General features: G+C 40.2%; 1 long non-coding RNA gene across 1 annotated transcript in view; it reads right to left on the bottom strand.

Moving 5' to 3' along the window:
• Positions 1–19,885, bottom strand: part of LOC147996314 (uncharacterized) — a 125,561-nt gene that overhangs the window by 31,242 nt on the left and 74,434 nt on the right. Inside the window, exon 2 of the long non-coding RNA XR_015671989.1 lies at positions 11,792–11,919. This is a non-coding gene — a long non-coding RNA (uncharacterized LOC147996314). The remainder of the gene's footprint in view (positions 1–11,791; positions 11,920–19,885) is intronic.

The following is a 19,885-nucleotide window of genomic DNA, read 5'->3' as shown; positions in this document are numbered from 1 at the left end:
ATGATTGAAGGGCAAGATCCCACCCAGTTAAGTTTTTTTGTTTATAGAGACAGGCAGATTACTGAGTTCAAGGTCAGCCAGGGACAGAGGGAGTTTAGGTCCAGGAAAAGTAGGAATGGTAATTTCAGGGCAGGGTCCCACCCAGCTATCTTATTCTCTGCATTTGTGCTTGCTGTCTCTTTCTAAGACTCAATGGGTCATGGGATCCCAATTCATGGGATGATCAAAAGGGAACATGGGATAATGACTGAATTGATATGTAAAGACTGGGCTTTTGATTTACAAGAGATGAGCTATCCAAAAAGGTTTATCTTTATCTATATATTTATTGGTTATTTTATTTTTTACATTTCAATCGTTATTCCCCTTCCTGGCTTCCCCTCTGCAAAACCCCTATCTCATCCCCCGTTCCCCCTGCTTCTAAGAGGGGGCTCCCCCACTTACCCACCCACTTTTAGAATAGCAAGAGAAAGCTGTCTTGAGCAGAACACACACAGAGAGAGAGAGGGGGGGGGAGAAGAGAAGAGAAGAGAAGAGAAGAGAAGAGAAGAGAAGAGAAGAGAAGAGAAGGGAGAAGTGTGGAAAACTGTCTCAAGCAGAACATAGGCTGTCAGCCTATAACTCACAATTTGACTTCTAGTCATTTGTTTGGCTGCTGCCAGATACCCCTTCTCTATGAACCTCTCTCTAAGCTGAGGCTGGTCCTTAGCTTCAAAGCCCACCTCCACAATGACACACTTCATTCAACAAGGTCACACTTCCTAATAGTGCAACTCCCTGTAGCCAAACATTCAAGCACTTGGGCTTATGGAACCCATTCCTATTCAAACTACCACAGTATCTAAAGAATGTACCAGTCTACTTGGACACACATCTGATACATCTCCAATCAGCTTTATTAGGATGAAGTTGCTGTTGACTTCCATGATGATGCCTTTGGACTCTGGCCTCTCATGTCGCCTGAATATTTGTTTGCCCATCCCACAGAAAAGCTAAATTACCTTATGATGCAAAAAGTAAAATATGCCTGAGGAATGTTTCATTCCCTTGTTGGTTCTGAGAGATGAACTCTTGAGAATATTTCATCATAAGGTAAAGGAATTCTCCTAGTTGGAAGAGGCAAGGCTCAAGTCAGAAGAGAATGAGGTTCCTCACATCTGGGAGAGAGACAATGTTCACAGGATGTATCTCGGTAGACATCTATCTCTTAGCACCCTGCTGACTTAGCAAGCTCTGGAGGAATGCATGGTCTTTCACCACCAAGTTCTCTATTCAGAGTCCACAGACTCAGTAGATCATAGTTCCTGTGGCTGTCAACAAAGATTTTTTTTTCAGCCGTATTTCATGGCCTGAAGTGGAATGATCACACATGTCAGTTTTCCTGAACTGTCCTGGGACAATGTCTGTTTCCAGGACACACTTTCTCAATTGAAATCTCTGTTGTTTTAAAAGAGTTTTTGTTTGGATGTTAAATTACACGGTTGCCCATAAAACATTCAAAGCCAGCACTGTACAATTCTAATAGTGCACAGTTATAGTCAATACCATTAAAAACTTCTTCAACCAAACCCTGAGCAGATGCAGACATCTCAAATCAGACCCAACTATCCTAGGAAATGGAGTTGGATCTCATGAATTTCCTTCTTGCACTGACAACTCTTTCCATCCCAACCTACAACATAAGTCATCTCTCAATTTCTTTTAAAGCCATGAGCCACAAGTTCAAGACAACTAGGCAGTGCCTATAGTTTGGCGCTCATAAATCCCTTTATCTCTTTAAAACAGACTACCCTCTTCCGTGGTTGTCCTTAACCACTTCCCTTAGCCTCACACTGGGCCCCTTGATGTCCCTCAACTCATGCCCAGGACCACACAAGCAGGTGTCTTTGTTGTTTTACTTCTGGAGACATATATCTTGTTCCTTCTCCTTGTTCCGGTCTCTGGTCAGGAATCATCTTCTCACGAAGCTCTAACAGCAACTCCATAGACAAGATCATCCATGCTGCCTCTCACCTTCCATTGTACTAGCTTGTAACACACTATGATTTATACTATTGACATATGAGATCTTTCTTGATATAGTCAATTATTCTGTAATAACTGTAAGCAGACAGGGATATATTTTCTGAACTATAACCCAAATTCCCTTAACAGTGATTAGTACATAACAATAAATGTATATTCTCAGTACTATAAATTACTAGAATAATTAAATAATATAATAAAAATAAATATATTCTCAGTTAAAGAAAACATTGTCAATAGTGTCATGAAAACATGCTAGCTGCATAGAATTCTGAGTAAGGTCACTATAGACCTATTGCTCCCATTCTTATAAACACTAAATTTTGCATTTTGACATTCATATTTTAGCTTTAGAGATGATTTGAAAATACTCTTAGTGGTGCTTAGAATAATGTTCTCAGGCATGTAGGCACATGCTCATTTTTGCATATTTTGTTAATAACTTGGCTTGAAGGAAATAATGTTAATTAAATATCAATATCTTGTATTTTCACTTGATTTTGTAGGTACCTGTTATTATAGACAGGATTTTACCATATATTAAATAAACACCAGGCTGATTTAGATGCTTCTAAAAGAAACTGAGGTGCAGCCTCAGTTGCAATGGATTCCTTAGGATAGAAGCTGTCATAACATGAAGCTGAGACTTGACATCATGGGCTGTGATTGGAGCCCCTGAAGAAAGACCAGGAGACCAGTGAAGGTGCTGCTCCAGCTGCAGTAGAGAGCCCTGCATATCAGAGATTGCAGGATGATAAATGATACCTAGGACAGCTCTAACAGTGGAGTAGAGCCAACCTGAATCTACAAACTAGGGCTATCTAAGAAGAGGAACATCTTTTTGAAAAATGATATATTTAGTGATGAGGCTTGAGTACCAGAGCTCTATTAGTGCAATGGGAATTTTGTCCTCATTACCGATCTCTAACATGCAGTGATGGCCTAACAGAAAAAAAATAGGAGGAGGAGGAGGAGGAGGAGGTGGAGGAGGAGGAGGAGGAGGAGGAGGAGGAGGAGGAGGAGGAGGAGGAGGAGGAGGAGGAGGAGGAGAGCCGTAGCTGCTCTCTGAGTCCCCATCATGCCTTCAAAACTGGTACCATGTGGAGGACTCTTAACTTAGTGCCTAATTCAGCTTCCGGCTTGAGATTCAACCTTGCTCGCTCCCCATCTCCTGCAGACCACAGCTGCTGTGTGTTAACACTAAGAAAATACTGAGCAGAATGTTTCATCTTGCTGATTCGGGTCTCCTCCTCTTATTTTTTAACCTTATTATAAAGAACTCACACAGAAAAATAAATCACACAGCAAGATTCATCAGACCCAATTACAAAGTCTATGCACCTCAATGGACTTCTAAATAGCCAGAATACACTTAGAATATGTGAAGTGTTACATTATGTTTTATACTTTCACTATCAACATTTAGGTCCTATTAATAAGTTGTTGAACACTTCATATAGGGCCAAATGTCTAGTCTCTCTCTCTCTCTCTCTCTCTCTCTCTCTCTCTCTCTCTCTCTCCTTCTCTCCTCCCTCTCCTTCTCCCCTTTAACAAGATATCTCCTTTTATGCACACACATATAACCTATAGAAAGTAACCTAAGATAGACCTACCTACAAAATTAAGGAAAATAACTTTTTGTCTGAGTTATACAGGTACATGCCCCTCGTTAATTTTAACTTCTGTTAAGAAGGGGCCTTTGAATACGTCCAATTAAATGTTGTTTAAAATAGCACCCAATTGCGTCCCCTTAAAAGCACTGGCATTAAACGCTTTACTCAGCATCGGGATGAGTCTGTCATCTCCATCTGCCTTTCTCTATCATTAATTCTAATGAAGCTATTAGATTAACAATGGAGTCGCTAAATACGGTGTGCTGATTTTACATCGAGAATTAAATGTTAAGGAAAATTACATCTTCCTTCACGAAAATTATGGAAGAATAAATATAGAATAATAATGTCTGACAATACCTTTCAAAAAAACACGAAAAGAATGGTGTTAAATAGGAAAAGGACACTGAGGACATCTGCACGTGGAGAGATGTAGTGTGCAGCACAGTATCAAAGTTGAGTGCAAAATAACACGGAACAGGGAGAATTCTCAATACAAACGCAAGATGAAACTTCAAGTTGTCCTTTGACTTAGGGTTTCATTTCTAAATGAATTTTGTAATTTACTATAGGAATCTAAAGAAGAGAGTGGGGTCTAGACAGGGAGAAAAAACAGGAGACAGAGGGAGGGGTGAAGAGCAAGCTCAAATGGGAAAATGGAGCCCCTGAGCTCTTTGAACAGACTCTCAAATTTGTATTTGAATATTAGCTGACATCTGGACACCAGTTTGTCAGCTGACATCAGAAGGTGAAAGAGTAAGCACCTGAGAGGTGAGGTAACCACTTTGCTTTGTTTGTGGCCAGATTTCCAAGATAAATCCAAGGACATACTGTTGGTATGCCACACTACAGCTGTGTCCCAGCCCGGCTTTGATGACAAAGAGAAGTTCACAAAAGAAATCATTTTCTGTCTACTGCTCCAAATAGCACTCAGTATACATTCAAAGCCTTGTAACCGAGTTGTCCTTTCCTTCTCGGGGAATCTATTTCTTACTCTAGGCTTTAATTTCTAAAAATACATTTTGAAAAAATGTGAGACTAAATTATCTGTGAATTAATTTAAGTGTCTTTGTTTTAGGTCTTCAATATCGGACAGGCATCTATTTGACAATTACCTGAACTAGCCTGTGTCCCATGTGCAAAGGACACCTCAATGGATAAACATCAGTGGTTTGTGTCTCATGCTTTTACACTAGTGGGACACAGATGCACCTAAAATCAGTATGTTGTATAAATAAACACCGAGTTAGGTGCACAAGTTAGGGAGAGGTTAAAGGTAGGGAAGAGCAGAGGGTCTGAGTGTGGAATGGGGGTGGATAGTGGCTTGTCGTCTTGGAGAGGACAGATGACAGAGGACAGTCATGGTAAACTACTCAGGACGTTGGGACGAATTTAAATACATTGGAAGAAATGAGGGAAGCAAATACTTTGCAGATCATCCCAGCTCAGGAAAGGCAAGCAAGACCCTGTGCTTTTATCATCTGGGAGCAGAGCCACAGCAGCGCTGCACTGGTCAGAGACATTGATTATGTGATTATATTTTGAAAGAAATGAGTGTGATGTGACGAAGATGACCCAGTTAAAACCATTCGCTGTTCTGTAGAGGACCTGAACTTGATCCCCATTGCTGGTACAGTGCTTCCAAGCAACTGAACATCTAATTCTAGGAGATATGATGCCTGGTCTCTGGTCTCTGTGGGCACTGAGCACGTAGGTGGCACCATACATGCCTGGAAGTGGAACCTCATCTGCACACAATAAAATAAGTAAATCTTATTTTACAAAGGAAGTAAGTAAGCGAGCAAACAAAAAGAGGGACTTGTAGGGTTTGAAGCAGAGGGGTGATGCAAAGTGTATGTCATCATAGAGATTGCTTGATGGCTACAGACTGACAGTGACGATGGCTGAAGAAAGCAAATGCTATAACGTATCCAGGAAATTAATTCTCCATCGAGGCTTGAAGAGGTCCATGCTAGCTTATTTAAGAAATAACCATGCATTTCTCAGAAGTCTCAGGGCGGGAAAGCTTCTGTCCTTTTATGTGAATACATGTTTCTGCAAGAAAACAAAATGTTTCTCCTTAGCTTTTCATGAGGTCCTAGCCATGAGGAAGGACTATCTGCTTATCAGCCCCATCCCAGTCTGCATCCCAGTCTGAAGAATCCCAGACATACACATTATTTAGACACACCCTGAGAAATCTATGAGAAGCGTACTCTGCGGTGGGTTCCAGCATTTACAGCCCCCAGTTATGCTGCTAGCATTATTTAATGTGTCCTTACTGGAATATTAGGTAATCAGAGTTCATATCCTTATGAATCGTTGTCCCCAAACTCTGAACTCATTTGTAATAAAAAACACATTTCAAGCCATGAAAGAGTCCAGCTGGTTACACTTGCAAGACATTTTTATCTTCTCGAGGATATTCGAACTTTCTAAATCTCACATTTGAGAGAAGAATGGATACTGAATTAAAGATTAATAAAGCATGAAGGTGGGCCTATGTGATAGACTCCGTTCTCTGCTCTTTAGTTGTGACCAAGGAATGCCTACTGCTCCACAGAGGACTGATCAGATGTAGTGCTGGGCAGAGGATGTTTTTCTGATAACATGAAGCTTGCTCAGATGAATGAAAAAATTCAAAACACAGCTGCAAAACTCAAGGAAGAAGACAGACCTCCATTATTGCCAACAAGCAGTTTGATACAAAGCAAGCTGACTTCAAGCACATCCAGTCCCCATGTGGACCTTCCCACCACTCAGATGCTGGTACCAGCTGATATAAGAACCTCACAGTTTGCCACTTACGACTTGATGCTCTTTGATTAGGCCGATCAGTCAGTGCACACCGAGAAAGAACTAAATATATTTAATGTGCAGAAGCTCAGAATCACATTTGAAAGGGTCTCCATCTTCTGCATAATCAGGTGAGGTAAGGAAATGATCAGCAATTTGTAACTTTGCAACTAATGAAATATCAGATTTTCCTCGGTGATCCCTTCTGAGTCTTTACTGTCGCTCTCACTCTCCTCCTCTGCTCACCTCTGAACATTTCTGTGTTAAATAGTAAAACTGAGCAGGCATTTTTAACGTTTACTACCAGCGTGATAAGGAACATTTCAAGAATACTACTAAGTGGTCTATCACTGAGAGGTTTTAGAAAGTTGGCTCTAGAATTTTCTCATAGTGTCCTAGGAATGTTGATACTATTGTGTGGGAAAGTGTCATGTCTGTTCACATGTGTGTGCTGGTGTACACAACCATGTGTGGAGGCTAGGTCAGGATGGCCTGTATCTTGCTGCTTTATTATTTTCTTCATTACCTTGGCACAGGGAGTCTCACTGAACCTGGAGCTATGTTAGCTGTAAAGAAGCTCACATGATCTTTCTGTTTCACCACCCATGGAGCTCTGGGGTAACACATGTGAATGTCTACATCCAAGTTTTTACATAGTTGCTAGGGATTTGAACATAGCTCTTCACGCTTACAGCAAGCGCTTTTGCCCATTGACCCATCTCTCTGTCTCCTCAGAGAACTGTAAAGACTCCTTGAAAATCTGTTTTGTTTTTTTTTTGTGTGTGTGTGTGTGTGTGTGTGTGTGTGTGTTTTGGTGATGTGTACTTGGTATCATCAAACACTTACCTTCTTGTATGTTTCATGTCAGCTCATTCAGGTAAGTTCAGGAGATAATATATTCATTGTGGAGAGCTTCCATTCTCCTTGTTCATGACCTCATGTGAACGGGAACTAACTATATTCTATGACTTGATATGTATTAGATAGACTCCGAATAGGAAATGACACGTTCACAGCACTGTTAAAGCATGAGCACTAGGATTATTGTGGCTCCTGGCTTGGTACTTTTGTTGTACTCATAACTGTGGGAGTGGGCATGTCTTTGACTCTTTTGTCTGCTCTTGGAAGTCTTATTCCTGTTGAATAAGTGCCTTCTCCGCCTCACTCTGAGGGCTCTTGTCTGGCCTTGTTTCATTTTGTTTTGTGTGTTTGGTTGTTGCCCATTGGAGGCATGCTCTTTTCTGAAGGAAGACAGAGGGGGAGTGGATCAGGGAAATGGATAGGGAGAACTAGGAGGAGTGGAGGGAATGGAAACTGTGGTCAGGATATTGAATGAAAAAAGAATCTATTTTCTTTAACACACACACACACACACCTATAAGCTCCAATTATGTCCTTTTATATATATTTTATTTATATAAATCAAATAAAAATTATTATATATTATAAAATCGTATAAAAGGGGATAAGGCTCTTTCCAGAAACCATAAGACACTAAATAAAAAGTCACTGTCATATGTGGGATACTGTTCCTGGAGTTGTTAGTCAAACAATACAGGCTATAGCATTGCTTTTAGCTTCCCACCAGATCTTGATGGTAAGAACCTCTTTCTAAAGGTAACACATGCTTTGATCACAGAACATAAAGAAATCACATTTTTATTGATCAAGAATTAATGTCCTCAATAGTTTTCCTAGTTGTGACTCCTATGAGCTACAAAAGTGGCTAGAGAAGTGAGCCGTGCCCACAAGTACAATACTGGCACAAACATTATGGAGGTAATCAACCACTTTCCGGGTAGATTTAAGGTCCGGCCCAAGAAAAGGCAGGTCCTATAAATCTGGCCTAGAACTCACAGTTGTACGGCTCATAATCTCCAGAGATGATTATGATTAAGGTGCACAGAATAGTGATTGCGGAGTGCTCCTCTCAAGTTGATATCTGTATCACATTTTTCTTCTCTTAAGGGTCAAGAGCTATCACATAATGGAGCAGAAAGATTATAAGAGCCAGAGATTGGAGAGAGCCATTATGAAACAATGAAACAGTGTCTTCTGAACATGGTGGCACTCTGCATTAACTTCAGCTGTGGTTTCATATGAAAGACTTGGTTTTTGTTGTTGTGGTTCTGTGTGTGTGTGTGTGTGTGTGTGTGTGTGTGTTTTGTTGTTGTTTCAGTTGTATTTCTTTTCTTCAGGATCATATTATTATTCATTCAACACATTTTTAAGTATCTGCAACATACAAGGCAACTGTCATAAACACTGGAGACACAGAGGTGAGCTAGCATGTGACAGACTTGTATGAGATCAAGTCAATCAGCAATCTAGCATAAATGGGATTGGCTCATGGACCACAACTCCTAGTTGAGGAACTATTAATTGTTGACAGCTTTTGGACAAGAAATAGTCAAATTTAAGAGAGTGGCCCTGGTGAGTCAACCATGCTCTAGTGTATCGCCCCACACCCATGAATACATGGACAGTACAAATTTGATGCAAAAAGTTATTTCATAAAAGAAAAGATGACAGAAGTTTGGGGAAGCATGTGAAGATGCTGGGTTGATATTGGAAGGGTTAAAGAGATATATGAAACATGCATGCATAAAATTCTTAATAATCAAAATAAAAATATTATATTAAAGTTTTTAAAGTAAAGAAAGGGGGGAAGTAATATATCATGACTCAACTCCTAAGAATGGAACCTAGTACCACTCTCATTATATACAATATAATGGAAAATGATGGAAAACCTTGGTTTGGGACCTGTCTGTGTTAGTTAAACAATGCAATGTGCTTCAAACAATTCTGACATCAGAACCCATGACTTTATGTTTCTTTCTCTTTGATCTCTTTCTAGTTTCTCTCCTTTCTTAAGCCCAACCAGAAGCTAGAAAGTCCTTAGAAACAGATACATTGCTCACAGTCAGGCTAAGGCACAATGTAAAGTAGAGATGTGGGGCTTGCCACACAGCTTCCACATTAATTTCACTGTCCTCTTGGATACTGATATGAATATTCAGCTGAATTAAATGAAAATGGCCAACAGGATGGGACTTGATGGGGCTTTTTCAACAACCTTGTACTAAGGCTGTTTCCTTACAAAGGTCTCATGAGGCAGCATGTGCAATCAGTTTCTGTCAGGTCCTATCAGTCTATGTTATTAGCCTTCTGTTATTAATAGATTTTAAAAATGTATGTCACGTTTTGATGTCTTGCATTAAGTTAATAGAGCTATTTAGGTTTTGAGGGAGATTTAGAACATGAGCTTGAAGCAAATCAATATGAATGAGGAATCTTGAGAGGGTGGCTATTGGCACTGTTTGCATGATATATTATTCAGAAAAAAAACAGTCCAGCTGTCATTAAAAATTTAAATTAATCTCTTTGGAAAGAAAACATCAATTGCCCCTCATAGATGTGATGATAGGGTAGCCTAATCTAGATAATTCCTCACTGAGATGATTTCCCAAGTTGTTTCTAGGAGACAACTAAAATAGTTATCACAGACCTAACATGATTGATCTGTGTGCAAGAATGAGTCTATTGGTGAGATGGGATAGGGTGGGGCTAGCCTCTGCTTATAGCTCCATGTGTGCATTGTTGAGATAGTAGTCAATTTATGATGAAATGAGTATTTTCTTCTAAATGGTGTTTAGTAGCTCAGTTTGAAGAGTGCTTGCCTAGCTTGACAGACCCTAGGTTTGATCCTTAGCACAGCATAAACCAGATGTATTGATGCACAGTTGTTGTGATTCTCCAGTAGTTGGAGGGTGGAGGCAGGAGTATCACAGTTTAAGGTTCTCCTCTGTTACATAACAAGTTCAGGGCCAGTTCAGGCTACATGAGATACTTTCTCAAAATAATAAAACAAAATAAATCAACCACAATAATAATGATAACAAAGTAATAAAAGCCAAATCAGCAGGATGCAGCAGTGAACTTTTGGAATCCCAGCACTGAAAGAGCAGAGACAGGTAGATTCCCAGGGCTCACTGTTTTTACTGAATTAGTCTTCTTTACACTAACTACAACCATCATTTTCCCCAAATAAATATAAATGAAAGTAAAGTTTTTAAAATGGATCTCAAATTTGAAATAAAACACTTGTGTTGTTCTTAAATGTATAGGCTGTTCCCTAAAGCTTTTTATTAAACTACTTCTTCAGAACATTGTTCGCTTTTTCTTTTTTGGAACAAAAGACAATTGTTTCGATCCAGAGCTAAAAATTTCATCCTGAATTGAAGACACATAAATATAGAATTGACAGTATATTATTAGTGTCATCTTATCAAATACACCCTTCAGTCTGAACTTTCCATGGCAGATTTTGAGTGCATAATTTTATTGCCTAGGTTTGAAAAGATATCAAATGAACTTTGGAAGGTCCATTTGAAAGAAGAGTAGAAAAGCAGGTTAGAAAGACAGATTGTGAATTACATCCTAGGAAAAGCAATGTGAGGCTTTTTCAACGTTTTTTATTTTTACATTGTAATAAATATAATACATTCAAATAGTTAAAATACAATGAAATACAGAGGAAAAGAACACTCTTAATTCTGGAACAAGGCAAAACTGCCCTTGACATACTAATGCATTTCTACTTAAAATATTATTTTTATCTGACCTTTTTAAAAATATGATATAAGGGCTTATTTTACCTTTATTTTGTGGACTAATGGTATGTGGAGTAGTGGACTAATGCTATGCATATTTTGAAAGCTTGCATTTAAAAACACAGCAAAAGTTCATTACAGCTCATAAGCTTGAGGTTTCTCTTTTGTGCTCTAAAATATGAATTATACTCATAGATTCTTAGAATGAAGTGCATTCTTATTTCTGTATGTTAGCAAATGTAGCATAAAAAACCCTCTCAGAGGCAAAGGGGAAGATATTGGAGGGGAGAACTCAGTGAGAGGTGCCGGGGGTGGTGGTGGTTAACATTTGTAATATAAATAAATAAAGTAATTAATAAAAATAAAATAAAAAAGAAACAAGTCAAGATTTTAGCAGAAGAGTGTCTTATATAAAGGAAGAAGTTGAGAAGTACACTCAATTTACAAAACTTCAATCTTAGGGCTAAATAAAACATCTAAGGTAAATACTTAACAAATTGGTAGACAAATCTGCATTGTCTTAATGTGTCTTTTTCAGTGGACTTATTTTCCAAAGACAACTTTCAGGACTGTTCCTGTTTTGGTTTATGTAAGAATGTACCCCAAAGTCTTGTGTGTACAAATCGTTGGTCCCCAGTTGGTGGCGCTGTTTAGGGAGAGTTAATGAAAGCTTTTACAGACAGAACCTCGCTGGAGGAAGTGGATCACTAGAGCCCCGGCGCTGAGAATGTTTAGCCTCACCTCATTTTCAGGACTGTCACTCTGCTTCCTGTGCATGCTTGAAGTCTGTTCTCTGATCTCTCAACTTCTTCCTCCTGCTGCCCTTTCTCCTCCATCTTTATGAACATCTAGTCCTCTGGACCTGGAAGCTGAATTAAATTTTCAACCTTAAGTCATTGTTGGGCAGAATGTGTTATCATAGTAACAAAATGTAACTAATACAATTCCCTTTGAGTTTTCCAATAAAGGAGGGGTAGAGGACATCCCAATCTTCCAAGAGACAACAGTGATGCAAAAGACAACAAAACAAAACAAAGCAAAAACAAAACAAAAAACAAAGCAACAACAACAACAAAAAACCTACAACAACAAAAGCAGCCCCATGAAGCTCAAGGACCCGAAACTCTTCATGTCATAACAACAGCAGGAAGGAAATCAAGGTGGCAGTATTAGAGTGCACAAGCATTTGAAGCCTGAAAACGGAAAAACAATTACAGTTAGAAATCAGTGGAAGAAGGCAGTAGTAAAAGATGCTTCCTAAGCAGAACAGGAAATAGAATGTTCTAAATGGAGAGCCAAAACTAACTCCTGGGGCATTGATAGAAATAGATCTATGACATTCCCCAGATTCATAGGATCAAAACATCCAGGAGAGATGCTAAATACTTACTTTAAAATATTTTCCCACTAAAAAACTGAAGTGCTCCCTTAAGTGATTGTGATCAAACAACAAGAGAGAAACACACTACATGAGCATGCTTTTTTTTCCTCTCAAAGTGTTTACTACCATCAAATAATGAATACATTCCTAAAACATATTGAATGTATTTGCTGATTCAAAGAAAGGCAAGAGAGATGGGATGCAGGAGGCCATGGATGTAACTCAGTGGTTAGGACTGACCTAATATGCATGAAACTCTGGGTTTAATTCCCAAGAGCGCAGGAATGTTTTTCATCTCCCAGGATCAAGTTTAATACACAATCAGCAAAATGATGTATTTGTGTGTTAGGTGGGGGTTTGGGATGTATTCAAAATAAAAGTGATATGCTCATGATGGAACTATATAGGTAGTAAGAAAGAGGATATTTTATTTAACTAACAATTTGCTAATAGAAATTTCCTATTCTGCTAATGTTCTTGTTATTTTAACCTTCAACATCAAGAGTTGAATTCCATATTGAGAAAGGCACAGAGGCTACCAAATTCTGTATTTTAAAATATATGTACTGACAATAATGATGTGAGTTGTGTATTTCGTTTCACCAGCTCAATAATTAATGGCGCTTCTTGTAGAATAGCTCATGACTTTCCTATTCCTCTGGGTCAAAACTCCTTACTATAAAATTCAGCTTCCGTACCAAGTGAGTTCTCCTGGGAGGGCCCACTCTTGACAGCTGAGGGAAGAAACCTAGGAGACTTAAAGACACAGAGGGTTCCACCTGCCAGTTTAAACCTCTGTGAAGGGACACTTGCTGCAGTGCGCGAGGCAAGAACAGACACCCTCATTACAGTGCATAGGCACATCCAAGATGGGATACAAGATGCAGTGATCTTTTCCGAGAAACTGGCCGTCCGCTGGTTTTCCAAGTGTTGGCCTGGGATTAGAGTGCACTGGCAACCATAAATCTTGACCAGCTTGTTGCTATTTGCACAGTTACTAACAACTCATGCTGCTCCAGGAATCACTGTACATGACTACTTTTCCTGTCTTTGTGTTAGAGTTATTTTTTGACCCTAGCGTAGGCATACCTAGGCTACCACCTCAGTGCTTACATATGATTGGTGTCCATGTTACCGCTTATGTACGATAAGCCAGGGTGGGACACACTGGCAAGGGGAAGGCAGCATCCAGTGAGTTTCGCTGCTGTGGAAAAGTGCATTTAGACTCAAACCGGAAAGAGAAATAGGCACGGCCTCTGGTGCTAAATCTCCTTCCTCTTGGGAGGCCGCTCAGTGGAAAGTATCCCTGTGGCACCGAGCAGCATGCAGTCTCTAGAATGCTGACCGAGTTACCAGCTCGGGAGCAGTTGTTTTAGCCTTCTGTACCTCGGACTTTTCACTTAATCTGTAAGTGGGCTAAAAGCAAGCTCAAACCTTTCCCTTTGAACAAGGTATAAGCTTTAAAATTTCATTTATTTACACCCCCCCCCACCGCCAACCCCAGGAAGCAAGGTTTCACTTCATAGTATGTGTTGAAACACTCTACCATGGAAACAGCAAAAATCAAGTAGACTCTGTGCCATATATTTCAGTCCTGCATGTAAGTGAGATTCTGTTTTTGAGAATAATAAAGTATTTGGTTTGGGGTGCCTGGAGAGCTTCATTTCCATAATCTCTAATTCTTATTTCATAACTGATTCATGTTCATTACTTGTTCCTCTCGTTTTGGTAATTTTGTGTGATGGATTATATATGCTTGGCCCAGGGAGTGGCACTGTTAGGACGTGTGGCCTTGCTGGAGTAGGTGTGTCACTGTGAGCGGGGGGCTTTAATACCCTGCTCCTAGCTGCCTGGAAGTCAGTATTCTGCTAGCAGCCTTCCCAGGAAGATGTAGAACTCAGCTCCTCCTGCACCATGCCTGCCTGGATGCTGCCATGTTCCTGCCTTGATAATACTGGACTGAACCTCTGAACCTGTAAGCAGCCCCAATTAAATGTTAATTAAGAGTTGCCTTGGTCATGGTGTCTGTTCATAGCAGCAAAATCTAACTAAGACAGAAGTTGATACCAGAACTGGGGTATTGCTGTAATAGTCCTGACCATGCTTTTGTTTAGAAGAATGTAGATTTGGGGGACTTTGGATTGGGAAAGCAGTGGGATGTTTTAAGTAGGGCTTAATGGGCTATCCTAGTAGGAATATAAAAGACTTTATTACTGAGAGTGATTTGAACTGTGCAGATCTGACCCAAAAGGTCTCAGTGGAGAATTTCAATATGTGGCCTAGAGACTGTTTTTGTGGTATTTTGGTGAAGAATGTGGCTGCTTTTTGCAATTGGATGAAGAGTCTGCCTGGGGCTAAGGTGAAGAGACTCAGATTAATTGCATTGACAAAGGAAGTCTCAGAAATGCCCATAGACTTTGTTCTCTGGCTCAGTCTCTTGAAGAGCACTTTAAACAAGCATAGCAAGCTGAGAAAGGAAAAATATAAAATATATGGTTCGAGTATTAAAGGGGCACCAGGAAGTGAAATGGAGCTGAATTCTGTGTTTGTTCAAGGATATTAAATTGAATTAAGGGAGTAGTGACCCTGGGGCAAGATCTCACCCAGCTAAATTTAGGTCCAGGCATGGTAGTACAAGCCTTTAATTCCAGGAAGTAAAGACAAGCAGATCTCTGAGTTCAAGGCCAGTCTAGAGAAAGTTCTAAATGAAGAAATCCATGTTTGGTGGATCACAACTTTAATCTCAGTGCTTAGGAGACAGGCATGCAGATCTCTAAGTTCAAAGTCAGTCTAGAGAGCAAGAGACAGCCAAGCGTAGGCACTGAAGAAGTTGGAAAACAGAAAGCTGGTGATAATGTAATGGACAAGGGAGGCAAGTTCCAGCCCCTGCAAGCAGCAGAACTCAGTAGCTTCAGTCATGTGGTTCTGGCTTTAGAGTGAGAAATAGAAAGAACTCCTGGGATAACTGAGGCAAAATATTCGGGGAAGTGTTTCTGAGAGCACAAAGAAGCTGTGTTCCAGAGAGAGCCATGGTTTTTACCTCCTCCAGCAGCTGTACTTGGTAATGTGTAAGAGTCACTGATGGTACTGGTTTAGAAGGCATGAAGAGGTCATGAAGAGCAGCTGAGGCTTGGCACTGTGAGAGGCCCTGGAAGGCCATTGGTGAAAGTGCAGCCTCAAGTTGCAGTTGATAGCCCAGGACTGAAGTGGTCATGCAAAGGAATTGAGACTTGGAGAGAGCATATGAGAGGCTATTGGTGAAGCCTAGTGGCGGTGGAAGACCCCAGTGAAATTATTACCATGGGATGATCACCAAGAACAGCAGCCGCAGTAGAGTGGATCAACCTGGGCTTAGAGTGCTACAGAGAACAGAGCTGGAGAAGTGACACCAGCCCTTTGGAGAAAGGGATTGTTTTGAGGTTTCTAAAAGCCATGTGCTATCCCAGGTTTCCATTCCCTACTTCCTGTTTGGGGTTCAGGTTGTGAATTCTCAGCTTGCTATGACAGCTGCCATGTCTTCAAACTGTGCTTTCTGCCCTCAGGGACTCTAAGCCCTGGATCAACAAGCCCAAATAGACACTACTTTACAAGGTAACTTGATGGTGCTGTTTTCTCACACAATAGAACAGAAAGGAATGCAATATTGAACCATATGAGTGCCCTTTGGATGTAATACAAGTGCATTTTACAACAGTGTGAGTGAAAGAAGGAGGGCAGTGATACAGTGGGCTGTGGAGGGGAACTAGTAATGAAGCAAGGTTAGTTGGGACATGCCTGCTGTGATCTTCCAGCATCAATACAATTGGAAGATTAGAAGGATACATGGTAGTACTAATAAAGGAAGAGGAAGGGAGTGGATCGTTTAATGCAGAGGACCCAGAAGCAACAGAAAAGCCACTAAGAAATCAAAAGCCAAAGGGAGCATCATAGTGGTCAGATCTGGATGTCAGGGTTTTTCTCACGATGGAAGCCATCTCTTTTTGGCCTCATCTTGGTAGGATTTTAAATCAATAATTTCATTACAAGATATGAGCTAATGATTTTCTGAGTAATATGGTCTATGTGGTAGTTTAAATGAGAATGGTCTTCTGAGGCTCGTATGCTTGAATACTTTGTCCCCAGTTGGTAAAACTGTTAGGGAAGAATTAGTAGGTGTGGCATTCTTAGAAGGGGAATGCCACAGGAATTCAAAGCCCACATTATTTCTAGTTAGTTTTTCCCTTCTTACAGTTGTGAGGTGTGAGCTCTCTCAACTGCTACTACTTCCAAGTCTTTACTATGCCATCATGGATGCTAAACTTCTGAAACCATAAGCCCTAAATAATGTCCTTTCTATAAGTTTCCTTGGTCATGTCTTCTTCCTACAACAAGAGACAATGTTACTACAATATAAATAAGTGCCCACTGAAGGGTCACATGTTAAAAAGCTTGCTCAATTTGCAGTAATCCTGGGACAGTGGAACCTTAAAGAGGTGTAGCCAAGAGAGTTAGGCCGCTGGAGTTATACCCTGTAAGGAAGAGGCTTTTGAATCTTCAGTTCCCTTTCTCTTTTATTCCTCCTTGGACAACATTAGATGAGCATGTACCCAAACTGCTAAATCTCCACCATGATATATTGCCTTGCTACATACCCCAACAGCAGATCAATTACTATGGGCTAGAACCTCCTTATTGAGCCAAAGTACCTTCCCCCTTTTATTTTTTTAATACCCAAAAGATTGCTTTGCTCTCAGCACTAATCTAGGACTAGCAAAAGGCACAGCATTTATTTTAGCAAATCAAGGTATTTTAAGAAATACATTCATATAAAATAGTGTGGCCTCTGATATTTTTCATCTTTTATTGATTCTTTTCTCATACAATAATATAGATGGATAATAGTTTCCCCTTTTTTCAGTCCTCTAATTCCTCCATGCCTCTCTTCCCTGTGGATTTATTTTATTTTATTTTATTTTATTTTATTTTATTTTATTGTCTCTCATTAGAAAAGAACAGGCTTCTAAGAGATAATAGCCAAACATGGCAAAATAAATATAAGGTGAGGCAAAATTATCACATCAAAGTTGGACACAACAACTCAACAGGAGGAAAAGAATCCTAAGCACAGGTACAAGAGGCAGACATCCACCCATTCTCACAGTCAGAAGACCCATAAAAATTCTAAGCTAATAGCTGTACTATATTAATATATGCAAATAGGACAGGGTGCAGAGACATGCCGGTCTTGTGCTTTCTGCTTTTGTCCCTGTGAGCTGATATGCACCTTATTTAATTGATTCAGAGGACCTTATTCTTCTGGAGTTCCTTATCCACTTTGGGTCTTACCTCTGTTATACAGAATTCTCTGAGTTCTAGGGGGAGGGATTTAGTGGAGACCTCCAATTTAGGCTCTGCATGTCTGGCTGTGGGCCTCTGCATCTGTTCCCATCTGCTACCAGAGGAAGCCTCTGATGATGACTGGATAAGGCACTGATCTATGAGCATAACAGAGTATCATTAAGAATCATTATCTTTAGGAATCAGTTCATTGATTTTGTTTTCCCCAGTACTGTTGGTTTTACCCTAGGTCTCTATGCTATCCAGTTTCTGTTTTGGCTTTCTGGCTATCCAATCAGTGTCTAGCATGGGCTCCCTCTTATGGCATGGGTCTCAAGTTAGACTAGTCATTAGTTGGTTACTCTCACAAGCTCTGAGCAATCATTACCCCAGCACATCTTCCAGATAGGACAGATTGAAGGATGCAGGATCAAGGTTTTGTGGCTGAATTTGTGTCTCAGTTCCACCACTGGAAGTCTTGCCTGGTTACAAAAGATAGCCAATTCAGTATTGAATACTCCAGTATTGAAGTCCTCACTAAAGTCACCCTCATCTATTCTGGGAATTTTGGGGGCACTAGGTTTTCCTTCTAATACCTTTTATAGGGCTACATTTACAGAAATGTATTGGTTAAACTTGGCTATAATATAATGTTTTATTTTCTCCACCTATGGTGTTTGGAAATTTTGCTGAGTATAATAGTCTGGGCTGAAATCTGTGGTCTCTTAGAACTGGCCACTCATCTGTCCAAGACTTTGTTGGTTTTAAAGTTATTTATTATGTTATGCTGCAATTTATAAGCATAAACAACTCTTTTTTCACTACATTTTTTATTGGATATATTTCTTTATTTACATTTCAAATGTTATTCCCTTTCCCAGTTTCCTGTCCATAAGCCCCCATCCCCTCCCTATTCTCCTCTCCCATAAAGGTGTTCTCCTTCCCACCTACCCCACTTACCGCCCCCCCCCAACAATTCCCTACACTTGGGGATTAAAATTTGCCAGGACCAAGGACTTCCCCTTCCACTGGTGCCCAACAAGGCTATCCTCTGCTACACATGCAGTTGGAGCCCTGGATCTGTCCATGTATACAGTCTTTCAGTAGTGGTTTAGTCCCTGGAAGTTCTGGTTGATTGGCATTACCCTTCTTATGGGGTTGCAAGCCCCTTCAGCTCTTTCAATCTTTTCTCTAATTCCCCCAACAGGAGTCCCATTCTCAGTTCAGTGGTTTGCTTCTAGCATTCACCTCTGTATTTGACATGCTTTGGTTGTGTCTCTCAGGAGAGAGCTATATCCGGTTCCTATCAACATGCACTTTTTAGCTTTATCAATCTTATCTAGTTTTGGTGGCTGTATATATGTGGGCCACATGTGGGGCAGGCTCTGAATGGCCATTCCTTCAGTCTTTGCTCTAAACTTTGCCTCCATATCCCCTCCTATGGGTACTTTTGTTTCCCCTTTTAAGAAGGAGTAAATCATCCTCATTTTGTTCATCCTTCTTGAGTTTCATGTGGTCTGTGGATTGCATCTTGAGTAATTCAAGTTTTTGGGCTGATATCCACTTATCAATGAGTGCATACCATGTGTGGTTTTTTGTGGTTGGGTTACCTCACTCAGGATGATATTTTCCAGTTCCAACCATTTGCCTACGAATTTCATAAAGTCATTGTTTTTGATAGCTGAGTAATATTCCATTGTGTAGATGTACCACATTTTCTGTATCCATTCCTCTGTTGAAGGTCATCTGGGTTCTTTCCAGCTTCTGGCTATTATAAATAAGGCTGCTATGAAAATAGTGGCGCATGTTTCTTTGTTGTATGTTGGGGGATCTTTTGGGTGTATGCCCAGGAGAGGTATAGCTGGGTCCTCAGGTAGTGGAATGTCCAATTTTCTGAGGAACCTCCACACTGATTTCCTGCATGGTTGTACCAGTTTGCAATCACACCAACAATGGAGGAGTGTTCCTCTTTCTCCACATCCTTGCCAATATCTGCTGTTGCCTGAGTTTTTTTTTTTTTTTTTTTTTTTTTTTTTTTTTTTTTTTTGGTTCTTTTTTTCGGAGCTGGGGACCGAACCCAGGGCCTTGCGCTTCCTAGGTAAGCGCTCTACCACTGAGCTAAATCCCCAGCCCCGCCT

The sequence above is a fragment of the Rattus norvegicus genome, chromosome 2 (assembly GCF_021556685.1).
Source record: "Rattus norvegicus strain SHRSP/BbbUtx chromosome 2, alternate assembly SHRSP_T2T, whole genome shotgun sequence".
In the NCBI taxonomy this organism is placed as follows: domain Eukaryota; kingdom Metazoa; phylum Chordata; class Mammalia; order Rodentia; family Muridae; genus Rattus; species Rattus norvegicus.
The sequence above is the reverse complement of the archived record's forward strand: the minus strand, read 5'-3'. Positions and strand labels throughout refer to the sequence as shown.